General features: G+C 37.3%; 1 protein-coding gene and 1 pseudogene across 2 annotated transcripts in view; both read right to left on the bottom strand.

The window, feature by feature from the left end:
- Positions 1-2407: 2407 nt before the first annotated feature.
- Positions 2408-15166, bottom strand: LOC121419565 (annotated as a pseudogene).
- Positions 4014-17087, bottom strand: part of LOC121420184 (gastrula zinc finger protein XlCGF57.1-like) — a 64379-nt gene continuing 51305 nt past the window's right edge. For both annotated transcript variants that reach the window (XR_005970717.1, XR_005970718.1), the window contains one exon: positions 4014-5053. The gene's annotated coding sequence lies outside the window, so the exon portion shown is untranslated. The remainder of the gene's footprint in view (positions 5054-17087) is intronic.

Below are 17087 nucleotides of genomic sequence, written 5' to 3'. Positions count from 1 at the left end.
ATCTATCATAGAGACGGCAAAATAAGCTTTTCAAGGTCATATGGTCATGATGACGTTATCTACGCGCCATTTTGTAAAATTCTTCATTTGATCATATCTTCATTATCAAATATCAAAAATTAACAATATTGACATGACATTAACTTCATGTCAAGGGTCAACTGTCAATGTCATCAAAGGTCATGTAGAGGTCATGACGCGCGCGTACGCGCTCGTCAAAGGTAAAAAAATCGTCTAAATGACCTATAAAATTTTTTGGGTACGTTTCAGGTCATTTTAAGCATTTCAAAAATTTGCGCGCGCGCACACGTGCGCGCGCGTTTCCGCGCGTTACACCTTAACGCAACGCAGAAAAACCGTTTCTTTTAATATCATTGCATTGCTAATAAAATTCTGAGCAATTTGATACCTTGATCAACCTTCTACAACCATTAATATAGAAATTAACACCCATTAAAGTTTGCAGCACGTGTGCGCACGAGCTCTCACTATAGGCCATATATGGGCAAAAACATGCCTATTGTAAATTCACTGTAGCTCTTTAAAAAGTCCGTTGACCCCCAACTTTTTTTTTCATATATCGATAGAGTATTAGTTGTAGATTTGATTTCATGTCACCATTGTCCCTAAATTATATCGTGACGTCATCAAAATGGCGCCCAAACTAAAAATTTCATTTTTTCAAAAATGACGTCATCAAATTTATGCAAATTTGGCTGTAACTTCTCGAATATAGATCATTTTTCGCCCAGATTTCAACATGTTGTAGTTTATAATGTACTCTTTCTCCTCAGTTAACATGAATCTTCGTTTTGAGAAACGCATCATTGCGTAAAACAGCGATGAAAAGAGGCCTGTCATTTTTCCTCATTTTGCGTGTAATCTCTATGGGACATGATTTTTTCTCAAAACTAGATTCGACATTCCTCTATTTCGTGAGCCATATCTCCATTTTTTCTTGTCAGCTTTCCTTGAGCTTTTAACATGTTGTAGCTGAGATTCTGGGCTATCGGAAGTGTGCCCTTCATTTTTTGATCAGATGCCGGGATCATGCCCGTATTTCACTTGCAAAATTGGAATTGTAATTCTCAAAATTGCTTACGTGTAATCTCTATGGGTAATATCGTGGCTCAATGGATAACGCATTTGACTTGCTTTCTCGAGGGCGGAGGTTCGATTCCTGGGGTAGAAAAGATGATTTTTTTTTTCATTTTTTTTTCTTTTTGCCACCTCTTACATGATCCTTTATGATAAAAGGTATGAAAGTTAAAATTTAGCAAGATAAAACAGATTATAATTGTTTTTTTCATATCACATGTATTTTGTGTGTAATCTCTATGGGACATGACTTTTTCTCAAAACTAGATTCGACATTCCTCTATTTCGTGAGCCATATCTCCATTTCTTCTTGTCAGTTTTGCCGGAGCTTTTAATATGTTATAGCTGAGATTCTGGGCTTTCGGTAATGTGCCCTCCACTTTTTGATCAGATGCCGGGATCATGCCCGTTTTTCACTTGCAATATTGGAATTGTAATTCTCAAAATTGCTTACGTGCAAAGTCTATGGGAAACATTAATAATCACATTGAGCAATGGTCAAAATTTATTCTTAGGATGTCTAGAATCAAGATTATCAATCATATCTAAATTATTCATTTGATACATTAGCCGACTCTGAATGAAAAATCATGACAGACCATCTAATTCGTCCGCATGACGAATTAAATTCTAGTTTATTTTATTATTCTTATTATTATGATTGACCCGAGTAAGACTGGAGGAGGGTAAGGGTTAGAAATTTGGGGGCCTTATTTAGTTCATTAGAGCAAACCTTCGATTTTAAAGCCTGTGTATAGCTTTGGTAAAGGGTCAATAATGTGATTGATAATCGAATATCATCTAATATGACAGTCTTACTGAAGCGTAGAGACCGTTAGATATTTTTCCAACTGCATTTCTCTGAGGAAATTCAAATATTCAAATCTTGGATATATAGCGCCCTCTCTCGGCGATGCTTGTTTTAAATTAAAAAATGGGCATTCAAGCACTTATCTTATAAATTTAGTGATTAGATATCCAAAAGTTACAAAGAACATATCTTGAAAGTTTCAGCCCATTCCATGATTTGGAATAGGATTTAATTGAAAGACAAAAACACACAGATATTTTAATTTGATCGGGTGACCCGATCAAGTTAAATTTCCATGTAAAATCGCAAAATTTATCCTGTAAAACACATTTTCATTTCATATCCTCCACATCATAACTGTTATAGGGCATATCTTTTCATATTAGCTAGCAATGAATTGGAATAGTGATAGGTGCATTTTGGTGGATTTACCAAAACTATACACAAGCTTTAAGCACAAAGAAGCATAATCAATTAGTGATGAGATTTTTTTTATAATTTGATCTTAATGTTTGTAGATTATGCCACGGGCAACATGCATCACATCGCGTAGTGGACGGCCGAAAACACAAGCAGGTGAGCTGACTGAGCACCCCAATCTTCTTGGGTATCAAACTAGCTGTCATTTTAGAGTGGACACTACAGGACATGTTTTTAACAAGAACATTGGAATCCTAGACAGAGAAATCAGGTGGTTTGAGAATCCAGGAGGTAGTTTCAGTTTCAGCTTTCAAACGTCTGGGGCAGAATTTTACAAAAAGTTCAGAACCGTTCTCAAACTCCCTCCCAGGGAACCAAGCAACGCTACAGTTCTCTGATTTTTTTGAGCCAAGTCACTTTTGGTTGGTGGGACATCGCAACCATAGAGGATTGTGAGTTTCTAATGTGTTCTACGTAATCATCTCTTTTTTTGGAAAATCTCACAATGAGAAAAAATCTAGGGGTTTTCTCCTATGTGCGTGTCCTTAAATGACGTGTATGACAGCTCTGTTTACAAAATCCATTTTCACAGTGAGAGCAACGATGAGGGTTTTTTTTCTGCAGCATGTGTTCCTATGAGTTGCAAGATCACTCTTTTTTGCAAATACCTTTCCACAATATGATTAAATACAGGGTTATTCTCCTTTATGTGTTCTTATAATATGACAGGTGGGATTGCCCTTTTCAGCAAACCTCTTATCAGAATGAGGGCAAATATAGGGTTTTCTCCTGTGTGTGTTCATATATGAGAGGTAAGATCAATCTTTTTAGCAAATCCCTTCTCACAATGAGTGCAAATATAGGGTTTTTCTCCCAAATGTGTTCTTAAATGATGGGTAAGATTGCCTTTTTGAGAAAATCCTCTTTCACAAAGAGAGCAACGATAAGGTTTTTCTCCTCTGCGCCAGTAATTTGTGTTAGTATAATAATGATGATTCGATATTGTGGTGTGTTGTGGTGGTATGTAGCTATTACACCAACGGAGGTCTAACCCCTTTTATTTAAGTGAGCTAGTTACGAATCATCATGAATTTGTTATACAGATTATATTGTAAAAGAGGAGAGAAAAGTAAGAGGCAGTCACGCCAGTATGTTGTATTAGTATTATAATGATGATTCGATGTTGCAACCGGTAAGTGTAAGTGCGCCACCTTGTGTTGGTCTCTTGGCCATGGTCATTAAAGACAGTCACACGTAACCTCAAAGTTGTCTAGTTTATTCACTTAAGTCTTACTATATTAACCCTTGCCGCTGTGTGTTCTTATATGACGAGTAAGATCGCCCTTTTGAGAAAATCCTCTTTCACAATGAGAGCAACGATAATGTTTTTCTCCTCTGTGTGTTCTTATATGACGGGTAAGATCGCCCTTGTGAGAAAATCCTCTTTCACAAAGAGAGCAAATATTGAGTTTTGATCCAGTATGTATTCTAATATGAATTGTATTCTTATATGAATTGTAAGTGTTCTCGTCGGAAAAACCCTTTTCACAATGAGAACAAATATGCGTTTTCTCTCCTGTATGTGTCCTAATATGATATGTAAGACCGACCTTGTTAGAAAATCTCTTGTCACAATGAGAGCAACGATAAGGTTATTCTCCTGTGTGTGTCCTTCTATGACAGAAAAGATGACTCTTTAGAAAATCTAACTAAGTTGGATACAGAGCGTAGCCTACGTCTCGTTGAGACGTAGGAACTGTTCTTAGTGTAATGTCATGTGATAAATTTATTATCAAATTCAAGGGCATGTAATTAATTAGTGTGAATAGAAATGAGCGATAGTACTGCCATATACTATATAGAGATCTAGATCTAGTGTACATCCACACTATTTCTCACGTACGACCAATTGTGTAGATCTAGGCCTAGAATCTACAAAATATTAATTTCAATTTATAAATAGGTCTAGGGTCTAGACTAGTCTATATCTAGGTGTATAATGCAGAAATATTTTCAGTTTTATTGCTAACATTAACACTAAGAGTAACAGTTACATTAACAATCTTGTCCAATTCAGTTCTAGGCTAGAGGTCTACTTCTATTCTAGTTCTACTAGTAGGCCTAGATCTACTAGAGTCTAGGCCTAGAGTCTAGAGTTCTAGATCTATCATCTAGATCTAATTCTATGTGACTGTCCCCTGACCCTGCTAGATCTAGAAATGTACTTGATACTGGTAGTACTGCCACTGGTACTGCTACTCCTAGTATTGATTATAGACCCTGTCCCTAGATGTAAATAAATCTAAGAGTAAGACTAAGTTGCTCACTAAGGACCGTAGGTCGGGAGCAGGCCTAAACCTAGAGAGTCTAGGCCTACTACTACTTGTCTAGGGTATAGTCTAGGCCCCAACTAAAAGTCTAAGAGTAACTCAGTAAGACTAAGATTAACATTAGATTTAGATCTAGATCTCTACTAGATCTATTAGTATCTAGAAGTATTAGGCCTTCTGGTAAGTTGTACTTGTAGCCAGGCCTAGACCAAAAAATTATGTCTCTTTAGACTTTACGCCTTTAGTTTCGTTCGTTAGCCTCTTACTCCGAATCTGATGGGGTAGGGTCGGTCTAAAGAGAGGAGCCGACCCTACCCAAATCAGCGGCTAACGAACAAAAGAGACAGAAATTTTCGGTCTAGGCCTACTGCCAGTACTGATACTAGACCTAGGCCTACTACAACTTAGTCTAGTTAATAGTTTGGTCGTGCATGAGAAATAGCATGATTGTAATCCACGACCACAGACTGACAGCTACAGCGGGCTCGCTACCGCCACAAGCACAGTTCACTGTCAATCATTAATTAATAAATCGGCAGCGATTCGTCGAGGTATCAAATACAACTTCCATCACTAACTTCCCCTGCATACATTTCACTTTCAATATTTTACTTCTAGATCTTATGTTGTCTTAAGAAAAAGGTTAATACCATACCTTCCCCATTATCCTCCTACAGTAGGTCAAAATTATGTTAAAGTGACAAAATTCCTCCTTTCACTTTTTAGTCGCAGACGAAAACTTGCGGGAAATTACTACTTTTTATCTTCACACAAGGTCGAAGGTCACGAAATTAGGCTTCATAGACTCAAAATCGAGACATTTTATTATTGAAGACGCGTCGCACACAGGACTTAGTAAAGAACTGTTGAGTGGAACTGACACACCAACAGGACGTCAGTAAGACCCGTCTTAGTGTATGATGCGTCGCAGCGACACTAAGTCCCGTTACACTAAGTACTGTTTAGTGATACAGGCCCCTGATATGATTTGTAAGATTGAACTTGTCAGAAAATCTCTTTCACAATGAGAGCAACGATTAGGTTTTTCTCCTGTGTGTTCTTATATGACGGGTAAGATCGCCCTTTTGAGAAAATCCTCTTTCACAATGAGAGCAACGATAAGGTTTTTCTCCTGTGTGTGTTCTAATATGACAGGTAAGATGACTCTTTTTAGTAAATTTCTTCTCACAATGAGAGCAAATATATGGCTTTTCTCCAGTATGTGTTCTAATATGATTTGTAAGAACAGCCTTGTCAAAAAATCTCTTGTCACAATGAGAGCAACGATAAGGTTTTTCTCCTGTGTGTGTTCTAATATGATTTGTAAGATTGAACTTGTCAGAAAATCTCTTTCACAATGAGAGCAACGATTAGGTTTTCTCCTGTGTGTTCTTATATGACGGGTAAGATCGCCCTTTTGAGAAAATACTCTTTCACAATGAGAGCAACGATAAGGTTTTTCTCCTGTGTGTGTTCTAATATGACAGGTAAGATGACTCTTTTTATAAAATCTCTGATCACAATGAGAGCAAATATAGGGTTTTTCTCCAGTGTGTGTTCTGATATGATTTGTAAGATTGACCTTGTCTGAAAATCTCTTGTCACAATACGAGCAATGATAAGGTTTTTCTCCTGTGTGTGTTCTTATATGACGGGTAAGAGTGGACCTGTCAGTAAATCTCTTCTCACAATGAGAGCAAATATAGGGTTTTAATCCAGTATGTGTTCTAATATGACAGGTAAGATCATTCTTTTTAGTAAATTTCTTCTCACAATGAGAGCAAATATATGGCTTTTCTCCAGTATGTGTTCTAATATGATTTGTAAGAACAGCCTTGTCAAAAAATCTCTTGTCACAATGAGAGCAACGATTAGGTTTTTCTCCTGTGTGTATTCTTATATGACGGGTAAGATCGCCCTTTTGAGAAAATCCTCTTTCACAATGAGAGCAACGATAAGGTTTTTCTCCTGTGTGTGTTCTAATATGACAGGTAAGATGACTCTTTTTAGTAAATTTCTTCTCACAATGAGAGCAAATATATGGCTTTTCTCCAGTATGTGTTCTTATATGATTTGTAAGATTGAACTTGTCAGAAAATCTCTTTCACAATGAGAGCAAGGATTAGGTTTTTCTCCTGTGTGTTCTTATATGACGGGTAAGATCGCCCTTTTGAGAAAATCCTCTTTCACAATGAGAGCAACGATAAGGTTTTTCTCCTGTGTGTGTTCTAATATGACAGGTAAGATGACTCTTTTTAGTAAATTTCTTCTCACAATGAGAGCAAATATATGGCTTTTCTCCAGTATGTGTTCTAATATGATTTGTAAGAACAGCCTTGTAAAAAAATCTGTCACAATGAGAGCAACGATAAGGTTTTTCTCCTGTGTATGTTCTTATATGACGGGAAAGAAGACTCTTTTTAGAAAATCTCTGATCACAATGAGAGCAAATAAAGGGCTTTTCTCCAGTGTATGTTCTGATATGATTTGTAAGAATGGTCTTGTCAGAAAATTTCTTCTCACAATGAGAGCAATGATGAGGTTTTTCTCCTGTGTGTATTCTTATATGATGGGTAAGATCGCCCTTTCGAGAAAATCCTTTCTCACATTGAGGGCAAATATAGAGTTTTTTTCCTGTATGTGTTCTAATATGATTTGTAAGATTGAACCTGTCAGAAAATCTCTTTCGCAATGAGAGCAACGATAAGGTTTTTCTCCTGTGTGTTCTTATATGACTGGTAAGATCGCCCTTTTGAGAAAATCCTCTTTCACAATGAGAGCAACGATAAGGTTTTTCTCCTGTGTGTGTTCTAATATGACAGGTAAGATGACTCTTTTTAGTAAATTTCTTCTCACAATGAGAGCAAATATATGGCTTTTCTCCAGTATGTGTTCTAATATGATATGTAAGACCGACCTTGTTAGAAAATCTCTTTCACAATGAGAGCAACGATTAGGTTTTTCTCCTGTGTGTTCTTATATGACGGGTAAGATCGCCCTTTTGAGAAAATCCTCTTTCACAATGAGAGCAACGATAAGGTTTTTCTCCTGTGTGTGTTCTAATATGACAGGTAAGATGACTCTTTTTAGTAAATTTCTTCTCACAATGAGAGCAAATATATGGCTTTTCTCCAGTATGTGTTCTAATATGATTTGTAAGAACAGCCTTGTCAAAAAATCTCTTGTCACAATGAGAGCAACGATAAGGTTTTTCTCCTGTGTATGTTCTTATATGATGGGAAAGAAGACTCTTTTTAGAAAATCTCTGATCACAATGAGAGCAAATAAAGGGCTTTTCTCCAGTGTATGTTCTGATATGATTTGTAAGAATGGTCTTGTCAGAAAATTTCTTCTCACAATGAGAGCAATGATGAGGTTTTTCTCCTGTGTGTATTCTTATATGATGGGTAAGATCGCCCTTTCGAGAAAATCTTTTCTCACATTGAGGGCAAATATAGAGTTTTTTTCCTGTATGTGTTCTAATATGATTTGTAAGATTGAACTTGTCAGAAAATCTCTTTCGCAATGAGAGCAACGATAAGGTTTTTCTCCTGTGTGTTCTTATATGACTGGTAAGATCGCCCTTTTGAGAAAATCCTCTTTCACAATGAGAGCAACGATAAGGTTTTTCTCCTGTGTGTGTTCTAATATGACAGGTAAGATGACTCTTTTTAGTAAATTTCTTCTCACAATGAGAGCAAATATATGGCTTTTCTCCAGTATGTGTTCTAATATGATTTGTAAGATTGAACTTGTCAGAAAATCTCTTTCACAATGAGAGCAACGATTAGGTTTTTCTCCTGTGTGTTCTTATATGACGGGTAAGATCGCCCTTTTGAGAAAATACTCTTTCACAATGAGAGCAACGATAAGGTTTTTCTCCTGTGTGTGTTCTAATATGACAGGTAAGATGACTCTTTTTAGTAAATTTCTTCTCACAATGAGAGCAAATATATGGCTTTTCTCCAGTATGTGTTCTAATATGATTTGTTAGATTGAACTTGTCAGAAAATCTCTTTCACAATGAGAGCAACGATTAGGTTTTTCTCCTGTGTGTTCTTATATGACGGGTAAGATCGCCCTTTTGAGAAAATCCTCTTTCACAATGAGAGCAACGATGTGGTTTTTCTCCTGTGTGTGTTCTAATATGACAGGTAAGATGACTCTTTTTAGTAAATTTCTTCTAACAATGAGAGCAAATATATGGCTTTTCTCCAGTATGGTACGTTGTTCTAATATGATTTGTAAGATTGAACTTGTCAGAAAATCTCTTTCACAATGAGAGCAACGATTAGGTTTTTCTCCTGTGTGTTCTTATATGACGGGTAAGATCGCCCTTTTGAGAAAATCCTCTTTCACAATGAGAGCAACGATAAGGTTTTTCTCCTGTGTGTGTTCTAATATGACAGGTAAGATGACTCTTTTTAGAAAATCTCTGATCACAATGAGAGCAAATATAGGGTTTTTCTCCAGTGTGTGTTCTGATATGATTTGTAAGATTGACCTTGTCTGAAAATCTCTTGTCACAATAAGAGCAATGATAAGGTTTTTCTCCTGTGTGTGTTCTTATATGACGGGTAAGAGTGGACTTGTCAGTAAATCTCTTCTCACAATGAGAGCAAATATAGGGTTTTGATCCAGTATGTGTTCTAATATGACAGGTAAGATCATTCTTTTTAGTAAATTTCTTCTCACAATGAGAGCAAATATAGGGTTTTTCTCCAGTATGTGTTCTAATATGATTTGTAAGATTGGTCTTGTCAGAAAATCTCTTCTCACAATGAGAGCAAATATAGGGTTTTTCTCCTGTATGTCTTCTTACATGAATTGTAAAAGTGCTCTTGTTAGAAAATGTCTTGTGACATTGAGAGCAAGTAAATGGTTTTTCTCCTGTATGTGTTCTTATATGACGTGTAACTTCACTCTTTTGAGAAAATCCCTTCCCACAATGAGAGCAAATATAGGGTTTTTCTCCAGTATGAGTTCTAATATGAATTGTAAGATTGTTCTTGTCAGAAAATCTCTTCTCACAATGAGAGCACTGATAAGGTTTTTCTCCTGTGTGTATTCTTATATGACGGGTAAGATCGCTCTTTTGAGAAAATCTCTTCTCACAATGAGAGCACTGATAAGGTTTTTCTCCTGTGTGTATTCTTATATGACGGGTAAGATCGCTCTTTTGAGAAAATCCCTTCTCACAATGAGAGCAGATAAAGGTTTTTTTTCCTGTATGTGTTCTTATATGATGGGTAAGATAACTCTTTTGAGAAGATCCCTTTTCACAATGAGAACTATAAGATTCTTCTCCAGTGTGTGTGCTCACATGGGTCATAAGAGTATCCCTACATTCAAAATTCTTATGACAATGGGGGCACTTGAAGCATCTGTCTCCAATCTCTGTCCAAGCATGACTAGAAAACTCAACTTCCCTAGAGTGTGTTTTATGATGTAGAACTAAAGAATTCTCATCTGTAAATGTCTTATTGCATTGTAAACACGGATGGGACTCATCTTCACTGCATTCTGTAATGGATGATTGTCTCATGTCCTCTCCATCCAAAAGATCTTTATCTGGAATGAAAACAAAATCATTTCATTCAACACTAAGACATAATCTATTGTGAGTGCTCTATCCTTTAAAGGACCTTTGAAAGACCAAAATTTGTCAAGGTCTTACAACAGTCTTCAAGATATAACTGAAATATGTCATTTTCTGTGGAATGGCTCAGAAAGACCCCTCAAAGAATTCAGAAAGACTGATGGATATTTCTTATCTGTTTGGTCTTTGGCTAGTCCTATAGAGATCTTTCAACAGTCTTAAAGAGATCTTTTATGCAAAAATTGATCTTTCAGAATTCTTTCCAAGGACCCTCCTTGGTCCCTCAATTATATGTCATATTGATCTTTCACAAGCCCTCCAGCGATCTCTGCAAAAATCTTGAGAGACTGCTGAAAGATCATGCAAAAACCGAAAAGAAATTTGAAAGTTCATTGAAAGATTACTGAAAGACTGCTGAAATAAAAAAAAAAATATATATTTTCCAGTAAGACAGCTGAAAGACTGTTTTGAACCATTTCAAAAAGTTTTGGAGGTCATTGAGACCATGAAGACCACTGAAAGAGCCATCAGGAATCGTGAAAGACATCTGAGATCTTAGAAAGAAGGACACTTGAAAGATCAAGCAAGTTTCATTGTCTCACAGCAGTCTTTCATAGGTCTTGCCAGGCCTGAGAGTGGCCCTTAAAAAAAAAATCTGTTTTTTGTGAATGTAGGGAGCGAAGTGACCAGAGTCTCACGCCTAACGGCCGAGGGTCCAGGGACAACGCCCCGGAGGGAGTTTCTACAGGCTCCCTTTTTAATTAGAAAAAATAATTTGAAGAATCAAGTTTTGGGCCAAGGCATATTTTTTAATGAAATAACTGTGTAGTAAAATCTGACTGAACCAAAAAAATCAAACATTTATCCATTCTATCAAGAGAAAAAAAGAGGCAAACACTGACAATCTTATTCATGTAATTTCACCACACAGTGGTTTCTAATTGAGGACAAGGTTATATCATAACCTTGTAGTTGTACATTGGATAAGTGAGGCAAGATCTACCTAGATAGATCTAGTCTAAACTAAATCTAATTGATAACTGATACATGTTTCTATTATCTAGATCTAGATTATAATTTTTATTTAGATTTGGCCATGTGCTGCTTGACTATGCTCCAGACGCCATTCGCGTACTTGACTTCTTTATAGCTTCTTTATACCGGGTTCCTCAATTTTCTGTATGCACTCACTGACTTGCTACCCTTCTATCCACTGATTTTTCAACTCACTTCAAAGTCCATTTCTCACGAACTGTGGCGTCAATCCCTTTTACCCTCACCTCGATCAAGAAATTTCTGTTGAAAAGCCATAATTTTTCACAAACTTTTCTTGTTTTTCGCTCGCACGGAAGAACTCCCGTATTGAGAAATCACGGTAATCACGCCCAGCGGTACCCAGGGAGCTCCGGCCCGCAAACCGAGTTCCCTGGGTTATCCAAGCACCTGCATGCATGAACTGAATGCAGCCATCGCGCGCGCACCGAGTGCACGCTGTTTCCTTCACTGCAACGCGCGAACGGTCTGGAGGGTAATACAAAATGGCAGCGCCCATGATCAATACCGACTGTGTGAACATCAAATAGCCGTCGAAGAATCAAGTTTTCGATTGCATGACAGCAATTTTCATGAAAATTAATGACAGCAAGTTGCCAGAACTTACAACTTTGTGTGAATTTGGGCACAATGTGCCTTTCATTTTCTAGCAATTTTTCCGAATAAGGCATTGAAAATAGACACCCTAACCCCTTTAATTTTATACCGGATTTACATCGATCTCAGAGACCACCCATGTTGGTGAAAAAATATCGGGAACTGATAAATATCGGGGAAATCTCGCGCCTGGGTCTTGCTCTCAGTGCCTCCCAGCGAGACCATTTATTCACCAAAAAGGATATTAACCTAGATTCGCAAATACATGAAATAAACAAGTGGAATGCCTCTGGCCATCTCACCTGCATCATACGATTCAATATAGCTGAAGTGCTGACTTTGAAAACTACTTTAACTTGCACAAGATGTTCAGTGATACTTGGTTACTCTTATGTCCACGTTTTATGAACAAGACTAATACACTTACAGAGATATGGTGGTAATTCAACAAAGAAAAACCTATTCGGCTAAAGTTCATTGACCTTTGACCTTGGTCATGTGACCTGAAACTTGTACAGGATCATCAGTTATACTTAATTACTATTATGTCTAAGTTTCATGAATCAGATCCATACACTTTCAAAGTTATGATGGTAATTCAACAGATTCCCCCAATTCAGCCAAAGTTCATTGACCCTAAATGACCTTTGACCGTGGTCATGTGACGTGAAACTCATGCAGGATGTTCAATGATACTTGATTAAACTTATATCCAAGTTTCATGAACTAGGTCCATATATTTTCTAAGCTATGATGATATTTCAACTAGCACATCAATGATGTGGAGCTCATCCGGCATCTCGCAACAAAATTTAACACAATTTTAATTTCAGCCCAGCTGACATTGTAGTGAATTATATTGGTGACATAAACTGAGGATATAGAATTGAATTTTATTAAGAAATGACATAGAAGCATTTTTTGTGATTTATGAATAAATTTCATATGAATTAAGTATTAATAATTATCTAGTCAAAATTTCTTAACTCTGTGTAGAACCTTGCTGAACCTAATAGCTCTCAGATGGAACAAAAATAACCAAAATCAATCAACACATAAATAAGTAATTTTTGTGAGTTTTTATTAAAAATATATGAATAAATTAGCATATTTAATGTATTTCAAAATTCTATGTTGAAATTTTGTATCACCACCTCAAGCTATCATATAAAGCAAACAAAATTGAAAAAAACCTTTTCGGCTTAAATTCATTGACCTTTTACCTTGGTCATGTGACCTGAAACTTGCACAGGATGATCAGTTATACTTGATTACTATTATGTCCAAGTTTAATGAATCAGATCCAGACACTTTCAAAGTTATGATGGTAATTCAACAGATTCCCCCAATTCTGCGAAAGTTCATGGACCCTAAATGACCTTTGACCTTGGTCATGTGACATGAAACTCATGCAGGATGTTCAGTGATACTTGATTAACCTATGTCCAAGTTTCATGACCTAGGTCCATATATTTTCTAAGCTATGATGACATTTCAACTAGCACATCAATGATGTGGAGCTCATCCAGCATCTCGCAACAAAATTTAACACAATTTTAATTTCAGCCCTGTTGACATTGTAGTGAATTATATTGGTGACATAAATTGAGGATATAAAAATTTGTGATCTTTGAATAAATTTCATATGAATTAAGTATAAATAATTATCTGTGTAGAAGTTTGGTGAACCTCAAAAAGTTCTACAAGATGGAAGAAAAAGCATTTTATGTGAATTTTTAAAAATATAAATACATTAATTTCGCATAAATTAGCATAAAAATTGTTCTGGTCAAAATTTCAAAATTCTGTGCATAGAAGTTTGGTAAACCTCATGAAGCTCTAGTACCAGATGGAAGCAAAAATTCAAAATCTGTCAACAAATAAAGAAGCTTTCTTTTGTAAATTTTGAAAAATGCGCCTAAATTAGCATATTTAATGAATTTCAAAAGTCTGTGTAGAAGTTTTGAATCCCCCACCTTGTGCTATCATATAAAGCACACATAATTGAAATCGGACTTCAAATGGCGAAGTAGTAGCATTTTGAAATTGTGGACAGACGACGGATGCCACGCCATAAATAAGCTCATCTTGCCCTTCCGGCCAGATGAGCTAAAAACTTAAGTCTTAGGTTAAGATTTTGATGTTGATTCCCCCAACATAGTATAAATTAATTGACCCTAAATGACTTTTGACCTTGGTGATGTGACATGAAACTAAGGCAGGATATTCAGTAATACTTGATTAACCTTATGGCCAAGTTTCATGAACTAGGTCCATATACTTTCTTAGTAATGCTTTCATTTCAAAAACTTAACCTTTGGTTAAGATTTGGTGTTGACACCAACACCTTTTGTCTCACACTGCTATGCAGGTGAGACAAAAACAGGAACCCATGATTCTTAACCCTATCTAGGCACCTAAACAACTCATTCAATATTTTTGCCATACAAATTTTTTTTTACCACGCCGCTCCCTTTTTTTTACTTTCAAATCTTGCACAACTTTTGAAACCACTTTTGCCACACCCATATACACGGTTCTGAAATTACGCAACATCTTGGAAGTGCATGTTAGACCAAAAATTGCTCAAAAATGTGATTTCATGTACAAAGTCAATGGAAATTATGATTTCAACAAAAAAATCATAAACATACGATTATTTTTAGTTTTGCTGGTTTAAATGGATTTGTTTTAAGTTGTTTATGATCTTAAAAGTCCCTGACAAAGTTCATTGAAAAAACAATGACAAACAAAAGGTCAAGAAAACAAGGAAATACAAAAGAAATTGCAAAACAAATACATGTAAGATATTGATCTGATATCGCAATTTTTCATGTACATTTGCTAAGAACAAGACAAAGAGTTTCTATACCAAAAATCAGACCATTTGGAGCTTTATTTAGGGAGTACAGTTAGAGGAAAAAGTATAATTTTGCATACTAATTATGACTTTGCATGAATCAAATTACATAAAATTTTGTATATTATGTTCCAGACAACCTGATCTCAAAGCTGGCCTGAGCCACCCCCCCCCCCCCCGACCATATGAACTCCCAAAATACCAGTGTATCTTACCTTGTGTATTCCATTGGTCTTGAGCTGTATCAGGGTTGGTCATGTCTTCATCTACTTCCTGTTTGATGGTGAAGGTTGAACCTAGTATAAACAGATAAATAGTAAGCAAATAATGAAGATATGTTATGGGTCCTTCGGTCGTCAGTTTTACCTTTACACATCATTTGGTTTAGTATGACCCCCGCCGGGGGGGGGGGGGGCACTTCCATCGACAAGTGGATACCATGCGCGACCATGGGGTCTTGAAAAGCACCCTAAATACAGATATTCCATATTCTGAAAATGCACCCCATAACAAGTATTGGCATGTGGAACCCTGCCCTTAACAAGTATCGGAAACAATGCGATAACCCGCGAGTGAAAACCCGGACCGTACAATCCAATAATTTGCAAGCGGGACCCGCTGACTAGTCAGATTTTAACCCGCAAGTCAATTCATCTTTGAAAAATGAAGCTCAAGCATTTTTTACTCTTGTTCATCCCCTCAAATCTCTGTCTCACGCAACTATCACAGCCTATCCCCATACACATTGTACACAATGTCTGTGATCTCACTCAGATTCACAGAAAATCTCACGCATAGCTGGTCTTTGAACTTGGCATCTCTGCACCCGGTATATTATTTCTGCAATCCCCACCATATACAGGCTCAAATCAGGAAAATATATGCCAACTACTAACCTAGCCTAGAGTGAATTTACTTACAATTTGCAAATTCGCCTTTTATCCCGGAGAGAAATTTTTTTTGGGTGACTTTGTACCACGAAATGGGTCTGCTCTGATCTAAAAATTGACAGCATTACGCAATAAACTCCTCGGATCGGAGCCGCAGCTCAGCGCATGCTAGACAGCTGGCAGCCGTCTGTTTCGAGGAGTTTTTTAACATTTCGTAATTTCTCCTCGTACACAGACGGCTCGCTATCATGCAGCCACCATTAGCGGCTCTTCAATTTTTGTCTTTTATGAATAAAAATTTTGAAAATTAACGCGACCAAAATGCAAATTTATATTCCCTCTTGGCATTAATTGCCAAAAACGGAGAAAAATGACGTTAAAAGGAACAAAAAAAGTGACTTACCTTGGCTGTTGCGCAAATTCACTTCCCCGCTTTATCCAATTAATCTTAAGTACATCAACATATGGCCATTGAGTCCCCTGTACAGATCGCACTAGAACTTCGGTCTCTGTATTTGGTGAGTGAAGCCAGCGAGCCAGCGAGCTTTTGGTCTAAGCGCGTGCTAGCTGGCCCAAGCTGCAGGCCCAGCAAAGCTTGGCAATGATGTTTCTCAGTCCAGGGCTCCGTAACACGAAGGTTTGCGATGAATTGCAAATATGAAAGAACCGCGCTCATTGGCTCCCAGTCAGTATTATAAACAGAGTGCGCATACAACGATGATCTTGATTGGTCATTGGTATATAGCGATTGATTGCAAATCTTTGTATTACGGAGCCCAGGTCGGTCGACACAGTGACTCACAACAATCATAATTACAATATTCAATTCTATGGGACCTCTATAAAATTGAAATAAATACCTGGATAATGATAGTCAATTTTTTCTTCTTGTATATCTCCATATTATTTCCTTCTGATTTTGCATTTCATTCGATAAAATGTGATTGCTTTTGACTGCGCGGCACTGGCGCGGGCGACGGGGGCCTTGGACCGGGCTTATTGTAAAAAGGATGGTCCTCGGAACGGGCTTCGGAACTACAAATGTTCGTGAAAACAGGGGTCCTTGGAACGGATAGCCAGCGTGTGAGTGTATCCCTATGGAATGGTCATGTGTGCATGATGCAGCTAGCGCGGCCTCCACCGGGAGAGCTGGGGTGAGCTAGGACAGCGCTCTGCGGCCGCTTTTCACCAAAATTGCAGCTCATTGTAGCACTAGCAGATCAATGCGATCGGAACGGCGTAACGAAAAAATATGCGATGCTTTGGAGCGGATTTCTTTATTTTCTCGATAAGAAGAAAGTGCTATAGCTTGGAGCGGCTTTCTTTGTTCTTCTCAATAAGACAAAAAGTTTCCAGCCCCTGGCCCCCCTCCCTTTGGGGACAGATTTCTGCTTCATTCTCCCCATCGTGATCTCTTTTCAAGCTCCCA

Source organism: Lytechinus variegatus, chromosome 8, assembly GCF_018143015.1.
Source record: "Lytechinus variegatus isolate NC3 chromosome 8, Lvar_3.0, whole genome shotgun sequence".
In the NCBI taxonomy this organism is placed as follows: Eukaryota; Metazoa; Echinodermata; class Echinoidea; order Temnopleuroida; family Toxopneustidae; genus Lytechinus; species Lytechinus variegatus.
The sequence above is the reverse complement of the archived record's forward strand: the minus strand, read 5'-3'. Positions and strand labels throughout refer to the sequence as shown.